This window comes from Papaver somniferum, chromosome 7 (genome assembly GCF_003573695.1).
Source record: "Papaver somniferum cultivar HN1 chromosome 7, ASM357369v1, whole genome shotgun sequence".
Taxonomy (NCBI): Eukaryota; Viridiplantae; Streptophyta; class Magnoliopsida; order Ranunculales; family Papaveraceae; genus Papaver; species Papaver somniferum.
The window spans coordinates 591,437-603,235 of NC_039364.1; positions in this window are offsets into that span (position 1 = coordinate 591,437).

The window sequence follows — 11,799 nt, forward strand, 5'->3', positions numbered from 1 at the left end:
CTTCCATAGTGTGAATACTAAGGTCACCCTCCTTGATGGGGAGAGTAGCGATCCTTTGTTGCAAAGGACCAAACCCATCTCCATCACCTGTGACCAGAAGTCTCAAATACTCTAATAAATGACCATCAAATAAATCACTGGTGCAGTTACAAAGCAATAATCTCACTCTGAGGGAGAAGGCCTGTCCAGCAAGCTATTTACAGCATGTAAAATACTCTCACCACCAACCGGCACACCAACACCAAATTGATGATCTCCCAAGTAAGAAATCATGACCTTTTCGACGGAGAAGGCCGCTATCTTGGAAACCAACCTGCGCCAAATGATACCAATGGCGATGGGCCTAAAAACACCGCCTGACTTCAATAATGGAGTTAGGGGTGCACTATATATGAACTCACCTAACTCATTGGGACAATTTCCTGCCAGCAATAAATTGACAACACTCGTAATTGAAGACACCGGTTAATCTGCCACTGCTGATGCCGCACCGCCCAAGGTATCCAATAAATGTTGCGCACGTGAACCATTTCGACCACAAGAAGTTCCTTTAGGGAAACTCTTGATGGAACCGAGAACAGCACTAGAATAACCAACAATTGAGTCGACGCAAACAGAATCAGGCGGAATAAAGGTGGGTGGAGCATCCGGGTGTTTCATTTGTAATTCAGCCAATGTAGAATCGTTGCGAGGGGCAACATCGCTGGAAGACGACACTCGGATAGCTGCTGAAAAATTCCCACAGTTCATATTCTTCCTACACGCTGTCAATTTGGCAGCGTCTTGTTTCTTTCGCACCGACTGTTTGCGCGGCGCTTGTACAGGCTGTCTTGTTTCTTTGTCACTGACATGGGTTTGTATTTTAGTTTGATGGGTTATTAAATTGATGAAATTGTAATAACTAAACGTTGCACTGTATAAAAATTGTGAAGATAGTTCTCTGTCAATCGTTCATTTATAGTCAGTTTTGCTTGTTCGAAGTTGCATCAGTGCTATAAGATGATGTATATCTGTTTGTGTATTGTGGAAAGGTGTTTGATGCAGATGCATCAAAGTACTTCCAGTTATCTTACACATATCCTCACTTGAAGTGCCCAGTTGTTTCTTATTGTTTTCATCATTTGCTGGATATCAGTAGTTCTTTGATGCTGACTTGCGTTTCATGACTCAAATAAATTGTTTCGTAGACTGTCTTTGTCATGGTTGTTTATGTGTGCGTCCCCTAGTTGTGTTCCAAATGGCTGATGGATGTAGCCTGTATCATCTTTGTGGATTTTAATTCGTCACAAAACCTGATCATAGTAGGCTTTGTCTACACGATGAAAGCAATATGAAATAACAGTCATGTTGGTGAACAGTTCTAGTTGCATATGGGTTCGTTTTCCTTTGTTTTTGTCATTGAAGTTTAGGCTTTAAAGAAGCAACTTTAGAACCCAACAAAGGATATCATAGTTCAGAAACAGGTTCTTTGAATTTTGTGAATCACTTCAAATCCCAATTCTCATATCATTAAAATTCTTTGATGGCTGGCTTTTTTCTCATGACTCCAAAATTTGTTTTGTGAACAGTTGTTTTTCTCTGTGCTTCCCCAATTAATATTCAAAATGGTGCGTCTAATCTTATCATTGTAGATATATGTATGTTTTTTGTTTCCTGAAATTTAGCTCATTGTAAAACCGTCTAATCTGATCATCGTAAAAAAACAAATACTCTGTTTACTTTGTTTGCTAGATCTCTCTTATGTGTCGTTCGCCTCTATATTCGTTTAAACCCGTATATCCTGAATGCATAGAGATCATGCTTAGTGGTAATTTACTTTGTTTGATAATTCTCAATGGTTAGCACACTCTCTTCTATTTCAAATTACCCACATCTTGTATTTGTTTTACTTTATGCTAGTTCTCGATGGAGAAAAAAAAAAGATGAAAAAGCAAATAAGATAACTTTTAGAAGCGTCCCAGAATTTAGAGGGTTATTTATTGACTAATGTTTGGCACAAACTACTGAGTATGGGTTTTCCGGAACTTCTTTGAAGCAAACTTCGTGGGGAAATTTGTGCAAGCTCTTTTATGAGAAGTATGACTGCACTATCACATAAAAGAAGCTAAGAAACCACTGGGATTACTTGCGCACCCAATATGTGACTTGGTCCCGTCTCTTAGCAAGAACCGGGCATGGATATAATGCGGAGACGAACACTTTGGATTGGAGCGAAGAACAATGGATTAAATTAGACAAAATAAGAGACAGTTTCAGTTTTTTTTGTGCTTTATGATTGAATTAAACAAATATATACCCTTTTGAGTGACCAGTATTGTTATCAGTCGCCACCGAGCAAGAGAGAACAGTACCAAAGACCAGAAATTTGCCTGCTCACTTTTTGCTATACTGGGATCATAATTATAGATTCGTTGATCTTGAACAGTACCATTTAAATTGTTTTGTTGGTGGTTTTAAACGGTATATAACGTCATGCGCTATTGCTTGGTACTAATTTTTATTCTGCACATCTTCCATGTTAAATGTTTGCATAACTTTAATGAACCAATAATATTCTGCTTGGTGCATCTAATTATAACTTTTATTGTATAATCCGTTGAACATATTTATTGATTTTACTTTCTAATTGATGCAGACAATCAAAACCGCCAGTCAATTCAAGAACAAGGGACTGGAAGATGTAGAGAAGTTTCAGAAGTTATTTGATGAAAAGTTCTCCACTGGAGCTAATAGAGATACGCTTGGAAGAGTGGAACCTCCTTATTCATCTGGGACTTCTACAAATACAAGGGTTTCAAATAATGGTTCTGAGTCTCGAACAAGTCTTGGGAAAGAACAAAATCGTGAGGATGATAACGAGGTTGATTCTAGTCTCCATGCAAAGGGGAGTGGAAGGAAACGGAAGAAGGAAATGGAAGAAGCCTTAAATGATCTCCTAACCGAAAAAGTTTGCTCTATTGTAACATCGATGGAAACTCATCTGCAACATAAGAAACTTGCACTAGAAAAGGATAATGCATCCGAATTCATAAAAACTTTGGATAATTTACTTGAGGATGATTGCATCACAATGGATCAGTATTTGAGCATAAGTCTAAAATCTTCAGAAATGCCTAGTTGGCAAAAAAAATTTGTCAGTTATAAAAGCGATGAACGTCGTGTTTCCTTTGCACACAAAATTTTAAAAGAACGTTGAAAATCATGAATTTGGAAATAGTCAGAGATGTTAAGAGTTGCAAAACAGTAGAAAAAAACCATTCGAGTTTGCTAATTACTTACTCGAGTTTCAATTTGTGTTTAATCTTGAATTATTGAATTAGAATTTGTTGAAGTTAGTGAACGAATCAGTATTGATGTTACTTGTCCATTTCATATAGAATATTCTCTTATTGGTTATGGTCAATTGCTTGCTGGTTATATTCATTTGCTAGATGGTTTTATTCAATATGTCAGTGTGTTGTAACATTTTTCTTTCATTTCGTTGCAGATTTGGAAGGCTATAAGGAAGTGAGTTTTATGTAGAGAAGGGAAGCAATTAAGTACCGTCAATTACTTATAGATAGTGTCTCGGTTCATCTGGAAGTAGTTTCTTATGTGGTTGTGTAGTGCCATTATTTTTCAGAGGCTTACCACTTCAAAATGCTTTCATCTACTTGTTGTTTTCAGAAAAAATGAAAACCTTACTATCTCAGCTACTAGCTTTATGTTTGTTACTGAAGCAACTTAAAAAGTCTAAGCGGCGTGTACTTCCGAAGTACAAGAAGTCAATTATAACGGGAAAGGATTTCACCCAAGATCTGTTAGAAGGAAATCCGAGGAATATGTACAACCTATTGAGAATGAAATCCGAGGAATATGTACAACCTATTGAGAATGAAATCCGAGGAATATGTACAACCTATTGAGAATGAGTAAGGCACCTTTTATTCAATTATGCAATGAATTCCGAGCCAAAGGAATTTTAGAGGATAGAAAGTATATTGAAGTAGAGGAGAAGATGACAACGTTTTTATACACTATCGGGAACAATTATAGGAATCGTGTAATTTTATATCACTTTCAACATTCAGGTGAAACAATTAGTAAGTATTGTTGGATTTTTGGGTGAACTGATATGAAGATTTTGAATTGATTTGATAATGGAGAAGTGGGAAACTAATAGATTCTACTCACTCTCTCTTGATTTTTTTCATTAATTTTTGATAATTCCTTTCTCTCTCTTTTACATGATCAATATAACACCAAAAGGATAAGATGACATGTGGACTCATTAGGTCCATACAATTCTCTTACACTAAAAACATACACATAATAATGTGTAGAAATACTAGACTTTGTAAACCGGATTGTTCACATTAACAAAACTGACTACATTTTCTTATACTTGCTAGTTTGACTTTTTGCACAACCTTGTTTACAGAATCATTTTCAGCACATGACTCAACATTCTCCTCCTTAATGTTAATGTGATGATCCAAAACTCCAAGTAATTCTCTAAAGTTTTGAATCTTGCCTTTGGAAAGTGCCTTGGTAAATATGTCCGCCAATTGATCTTCCATCTTGCAATACTTGAGTTCTATCTCACCATCTTCAACCGCTTCTCGAATGAAGTGATACTTGATTTTAATGTTCCTTGCTTTACAATGATCATCCGAATTTTTGGACATAGCAATTGCGGATTTTTTATCACAAAATATTTTGGTGCACCCTTCTTGTTTCTCTTGAATATCTTCCATGATTTTTCTTAGCCGTACAACATGATAGGTATCTATTGATGACGAAATGTACTCCGCTTCCACCGTGGATAGATCTACGGTTGTTGTTTCTTCGATGCCGAAGAAAATATACCTGAACCAAGAGAAAAAGCATAACCCGATGTACTCTTCATGTCATCACACCCTCCCAAGTCTCTATCACAATAGCCAACTAATTTGACATCCAAATTTCTTGAATACATGATTCCAAAATTAATCGTTCCTTGTATGTACCTTAACAACCTCTTTGTCGCGCCAAGATATAGATGACTAGGTGAACTCATGAACCTATAAATCATACTTGAAGCAAACATGATGTTGGGTCTTGTATAGAAGACATCTATAGTAAGTCTCATCAACTTTTCTTCCTCCATCATCTTTCTTGAGTTTCTCATTCACTACAAGTGGTGTAGATGTGGGAATACAACCAAGCATACCAAATTTCTTCAACACCTTTTTGGCATACTTTCTTTGAGATATGAACACTCCATCTTCACTTTGATAAGCTTCTATACCAAGGAAGTACTTGAGAAAACCCATGTCACTCATCTCATATTTCATCATCATTTCTCTCTTGAATTGCACAATCATATGAGCATCATAACCCGTAAAGATAAGATCATCAACATACAAGGCAACGATAAGAATAGACGTACCTTTTGTCTTCACATATAGTGTAGGATCACTCTTGCTTTTTTTTAAGTTTTGCCTTTTGAAGTATCCATCTATCTCACTATACCATGCTCTTGGTGCTTGCTTGAGGCCATACAAAGCTTTCTTCAACTTGTATACTTTGTCCTCTTCTCCTTCCACCACAAAACCTTGTGGTTGTTCTTCATAAACATATTTATGGAGTTCCCCATTCAAAAATGCCGATTTGACATCAAGTTGATATAGTAACCAACCTCTTTGAGACGTCTTAGCAATCATGGCTCTAATAGTGTCAACATGAGCAACCGGTACAAAATTTTCATTGTAGTCGATGCCGGGTTGTTGTGAATATCCCTTTGCCACCAACCTTGCTTTGTGTCTTTGACCGATCCATCTGCATTGTTCTTCACCTTGTAGATCCACTTCACACCAATAACTTCTTTGTCACTTGGCCTTTCTACTTTCTCTCATGCATCATTATTATTTATGACAACAACTTCTTCTTTCATGGATTTTATCCATACCGGTTCTTTTGATGCTTCTTCAAAATTTTCCGGTTCCACCGTACAATAGTTACATCTTTCATACACTTCACTCAACCTATGCATCTTCTTGGGTGCCGATGGTGGTGATGTTGATGCACTAGTACTTGGAGACATACTTGGTGATGCTCTAAACCCTGTATTTGGCGGTGTTTGAGGTAGTTCGTCACCTTCTTCTTCACCTTCTCCAACTTCATTTGTTGCTGAATTTTCTTGTTCATCATCAACAATAACGGTTCTCTCCTCAATTTTACCTTCTTCCCAATTCCATGAAGCTCCTTCATCAAAAAAAAAATCATGACTTGTGATCATTGTGTTGTTTTTCAAACTAAACAACCTATAACCTTTTGGTTGGAGTCTATAAGAAAGAAATATACATTTCTCACTTGATTCATCAAGATTTTTTCTCTTCACCTTTGGAATTTAAGAATAACACACACTACCAAAAACTTTGAGATACCTTACCGATGACTTTCTCCCACTACATGCTTCAAAAAGAGTTTTATCCCATACGGCTTTTTTTGGACACTTATTCATCAAGTAGACAGCGGTGTTGACGGCTTCGACCCAAAACTGTCATCATGAAGCATGGACTTCACCATCTCCATCACAGTTTGGTTCTTTCTCTCGGAAACACTATTTTTTTGAGGAGTATAACCCACGGTTAGTTTCCTTTCCAAGCATTCATCTTCAAAAAATTTATCAAACTCTTTGTTGTTGTATTCTTTGTCTCTATCACTTCTCAAAACTTTGATGTGTGACGACTTTTGTTTTTAACAAAGCTCTTGAACTTATTGAAGACGGTAAAAACTTTGGACGTTTGTCTCATGAAGTACACCCAAGTCATACGAGTAAAGTTATCAATTAATAAAATAAAGTATATATTACCTCCATGAGTTGGTGTCTTCATTGGTCCACACACATCGGTATGTACCAAACCAAGAAGTTCTTTTGCTCCCATGCTACATTTTTTTGGGAATGGTTGGCAATTTTGCTTCCCAAGTGCACAACCTTCACATACTCCATCCTTGTGGTTAATATGTTGTGGAAGTCCTTGCACCATGTTCTTGTTGGAAAGCACCTTGAGACTATTCAAATTCAAATTCCCAAGTCTTTTATGCCATAACCATGTTTCATCAATGGTTTCCATCCTCAATGCAACATTTCTTTGCTTTTGAAACACAATTGGAAAGATTTTATTTTTCTCCATCTTGATACTCTTCATGAGTTGTCTCTTGTTGTTGTGCTTCTTGTCATAAATGGTGCAACATCCATCTTCAAAATGAACCGCATACCCAAGCTCCACAAGTTTCCCAATACTAAGTAAATTTTGTGCCAAGTCCGGAACATATAACAAATATCTAATGCATTTTACTCCATTGATGGTTTGAACAAATGGTATCTCTTCTGTTAGCTTGAACCATATTTCCATCACCCATCTTCACTAGAGAGTTTATGGATGTATCCATATCAACAAACAAGCTTTTTCCACCGGACATATGAGTTGTGCATCCACTATCCACAAACCAAACTTCACTCTTGGAAGTCACCATGGCACTTTTTCTTCCGCTCTACTGGCTTGTTCTTCTCCTTCTGTGTAACTACAATCTTTCTCCAAATGCCCATACTTCTTGAAATTGCGACATTTGGGTTTTCCTTTGTTCCAACAATTTTTATCTAAATGACCATTTTTCTTGCAAAAATTGCACCTTGGTACTTGAGAAGTATCACTTTTTGTGTAGTTGTTGGAGTTAGCTTTTCCTTTCTTCTGTTTTCCCTTTCCTTTGAAGTTTGATGTTGATTCACCCTTATATTCATTTTTCTTTGTTGCTGAATTTTTTGAGTTCAAGCTCAATTTTGATTGAAAAGCACTCTCAATTGACTTTTCTGAGTGTCTTAACAACCTTTGCTCATACACCTTCAAGGAAGCCCATAATTCTTGTGACTTTAATGTAGAGAAATCTTTAGTCTCTTCCGAAACTGTCACAATGGGTTCAATTTTTCCGGCAAGCATATCAATATCTTCTCACAAATTCTTCTTTCTTCCATCTTCTCACCACACATCATCATATTATTAACAACTACAATAACTCTTGAAGAAAACTCATTTAAACATTCATTCTCATTCATTTTCAGATTCTCAAATCTCTTCTATATGAATGTAATTTCAATTCTCTTACCTTCTTATTACCTCCATACTCTTGTTGAAGAATATCTCAAGCTTCTTTAGCTATAGGAAAATGGATTACTCTTGGTAGAATAGTATCTGCAACTCCTTGTTGAATGTATATGGATGCTTTTGCATTCTTCTTTCTACTTTCCTTAAGTAAATCTTTTTGGGGTTGTTGTAGAGTTGATGTATCTTCGAATTCATCATACCCATTTTTTACAATCTCCCACACATCTTGTGACAAGAACAAGATCTTCATTTTGATGGACCAAAAATCATAGTTTTCTCCATGAAAAAGTGGTATTGAAGGTTGTTGAATGTATAAACTTGAGTTACTACTACTTTCCATTGATTTGGTTGATGCTTGATTGAAGAAACTGGGTTTTCTTTATTTTAGATCTAGATTTTGAAAAGTTTGAATGTTGCTGATTTTTTTGATTTAATGGGTAGAAATTGATTTTTTTTTTCACTCTCCAAGATCAGATTCAAACGATCTATGCTCTGATACCAATTGTTGGATTTTTGGGTGAATTGATATGAAGATTTTGAATTGATTTGATAATGGATAAGCGGGAAATTAATAATTTCTACTCACTCTCTCTTTATTTATTTTCTTTATTAATTCTTGACAATTCCTTTCTCTCTCTTTTACATGGTCAATATAAGACCAAAAGGATAAGATTACATGTGGACTCATTAGGTCCATACAATTCTCTTACACTAAAAACAGATACATAATAATGTGTAGAGAAACTAGACTTTGTAAAAAGGATTGTTCACATGAACAAAACTGACTATATTTTCTTATGCTTGCTAATTTGGCTATATGCACAACCTTGTTTACAGACATATTTTCAGCACATTACTCAAGAAGTATTTTCATGAAGTGTTGACTGCTATGAAGAGTTGTTCTGCTGAAGTTTTAGTTCCCCCACCTAATGTATTTGACAAGCCAACTATAACTAAGAGGCATAAACATCTCAGACGTTCTTTAAAAAGTGTTGTTAGTGCATTGGATGGCACTATAATTAGTGCGAGCATTCCAGTCAAGAAGCAAACACCGTATAGAGGAAGGGGAAGATGATAATGTTCCCAAAATATGCTTGCGATATGTGATTGGGATATATACTTTTTATATGTAGTGGTTGTATGAGAAGGCACTTCTCATGACTCGAGAGTGTTGACCGAGGCAGTCATGATCCATCTTTCAAGTTTCCTTTACCTCTACCAGGTAATATCACTATTTTAAGTCCCATTTTTCTGCATTGGGTTTGTGTTCTTTACACAATTTAATTTAGATTCTTGTGCATTGCGTTCTTATATATTTGAATTAAAATGCTCAACATGGAAAAATAATGTTGGATATCCTTATAAGTCAATAGCTGTTGAAATATGGAGACCCTATTTTAGTAAAAGTGTAGCGTATATGGTCTTATCCATCCACTGCACTTTTCAGCTTGCTTTATTCCTATTTGTGTAGGCACTATTGTGTTGTTGAACTTTTAGTATCAATACTGTGGTGTTTAGTATTTGTAACTATTGAAATCTAGAGACCCTAGTTTGAACTCAGTAAACATTATATTAGCCACTGGGATGTCCGATTATCTACTTTCCCTGCCTTTCTCTTATCAACCTCAGTGATGCCATGAGTAAGTTAAAATCATAGTTGTGCATTTATGAAGAAACACTCTCATGCCCATATTAGAAGCACGTAAGAGACTCATTTGTTCTAATATGAGGGTGTGAAGTCCAGATTCCCCTCTTTTTCCACATAATATTGACAGGGATTCTTGTTTTACACTTTGGTCATTCGCATTGTCATACCTTATTGATTCACGCTTCAGTTTCATTTTTCTTTTCTTACCTTGGATTACCATATGTTTCCTCTTGCTGCAGTTTCATTAGCATGACTTCATAATGTTTTTGTTGAACATTTGTAGAAAAATATTATCTATGTGATATTGTGTACTTTCATACGAAGAGGTTTATGTGTCCGTATCGCAACATAAGGTATTGGCTGGGTAATTACCTAAGAGTACCTCCAATGGAAAAAGAGGAAAAGTTTAATCAAGCCCATGCTCGATTGAGGAATGTGATTGAGAGAACATTCGGAGTATTAAAAGCAAGATTTCCCGTATTAAGTCAAATGCCTTCTTACTTATTTGAGACGCGAAGAGATATTGTTATTGGTTGCATGTCAATACATAATTTTCTACGTCGTAATGCATTGGATGATTGGTTGTTCAAAGAATATGAGAATGAGATATTTGATATGAATGAGACACAGGTGGAAGCAGAAACGGAAACAAAAGAAAATGCACCTTGTCTGCTTGGACGACAAGAGCAGATATATATGAAAAAATTACGTGATGAGATAGGTAGTCTCCTACAAATTTTATTGCCTTTTTTATGTTTGTAGGATTGAAATCTTTAGATTTTGTTGTTTTGTTATGTCTGATATGTTTAATTCCATCAAAGAGGGAAGTTGTTCAGACTGCAACGGGACAGTTTGTGATGTTGCAGTAGAGATAAATGATATGGTTTAAAATGTGCACAAGGAAATTTACTGTCCAAAAAAATCCAGTCAGCTGAGTCGAGTCTGACTCGCAAAACAAACATATATTCTGACTCAGACCTTAGTGAGTCAGATTCAGATGAGTCAGGTGATTTCAGTCAGATCTAGACGACTCGGATGAGTCACCTGCAAACAAACAAGTCCTAGGCCCACCGTACTATTTGATGATAGTCTAGCACTCTAGCTACCATCGATATATGGTTCAAGTTCAACTGATGGCTGAAGACTAAACTATCAGAGTGTGTTTGGCTAGTTATATAACCTGAACCACTCGGCGCAATAGAGCTTGGTTGTGGATGTCATTGTAACTGGGTTGGCAGTCACTACAGAGATGCATACGGGGCTAGACCGCTGTAGTCAATGTTTTATGTTTTTCCTTTGCAGTTGGGTTGTTTTGATCAATGCAATCATTTTCCTTTCCAATGTTTTTATTTTATTCTTTTATCTTTATTTTGATACAACAAACAGTACAAATTTGATAGCAGGAAGATCAATATTTTTTCACACTTTGTTATTTTAATTTAGAGTTTCAGCATAATATTAATACAAACGCAACACGAACAAACCCTTATCATGACATGAGTAGGTCTGCTAAAGTAATAGTTTCAAACAGCTTTGGCGAAGATGCATTGCTCCTAGTTGATGATGATAGCTCCGCTGATACTTCTTCCATATTTGGACGAGTTAGTGGATCACCACGTAAACATGCAAATCCAACTTTCACAATACAAATTATTTCATTCTGAACTACACCCGGTGGTGCTCCAATGCATTGATCCAAAATGTCTATCAATCTTATGTTTTGCCCCACTTTACTCGCAGATGAAGATGGAAGAAGAATATGAGACAGTAATGTGATGACTTCAGATGGATGCCTTCCCATAGTACTTCAAATATGATCATCCCAAAGCTATACACATCACACTTTTCCGTCACCTACACTGTATACGCTAGCTCTGTAGCAACATTATAAAGAAAACAAATAATTCTGATTTACTTTAACTTCAGAAAAATGGTGCCGATTACCTCTGTAGCAACATTATAAAAGAAAAGAAATGTGTGATAAACCATATTAGATAATATACCTGGAGCAACATAACCGTAGGT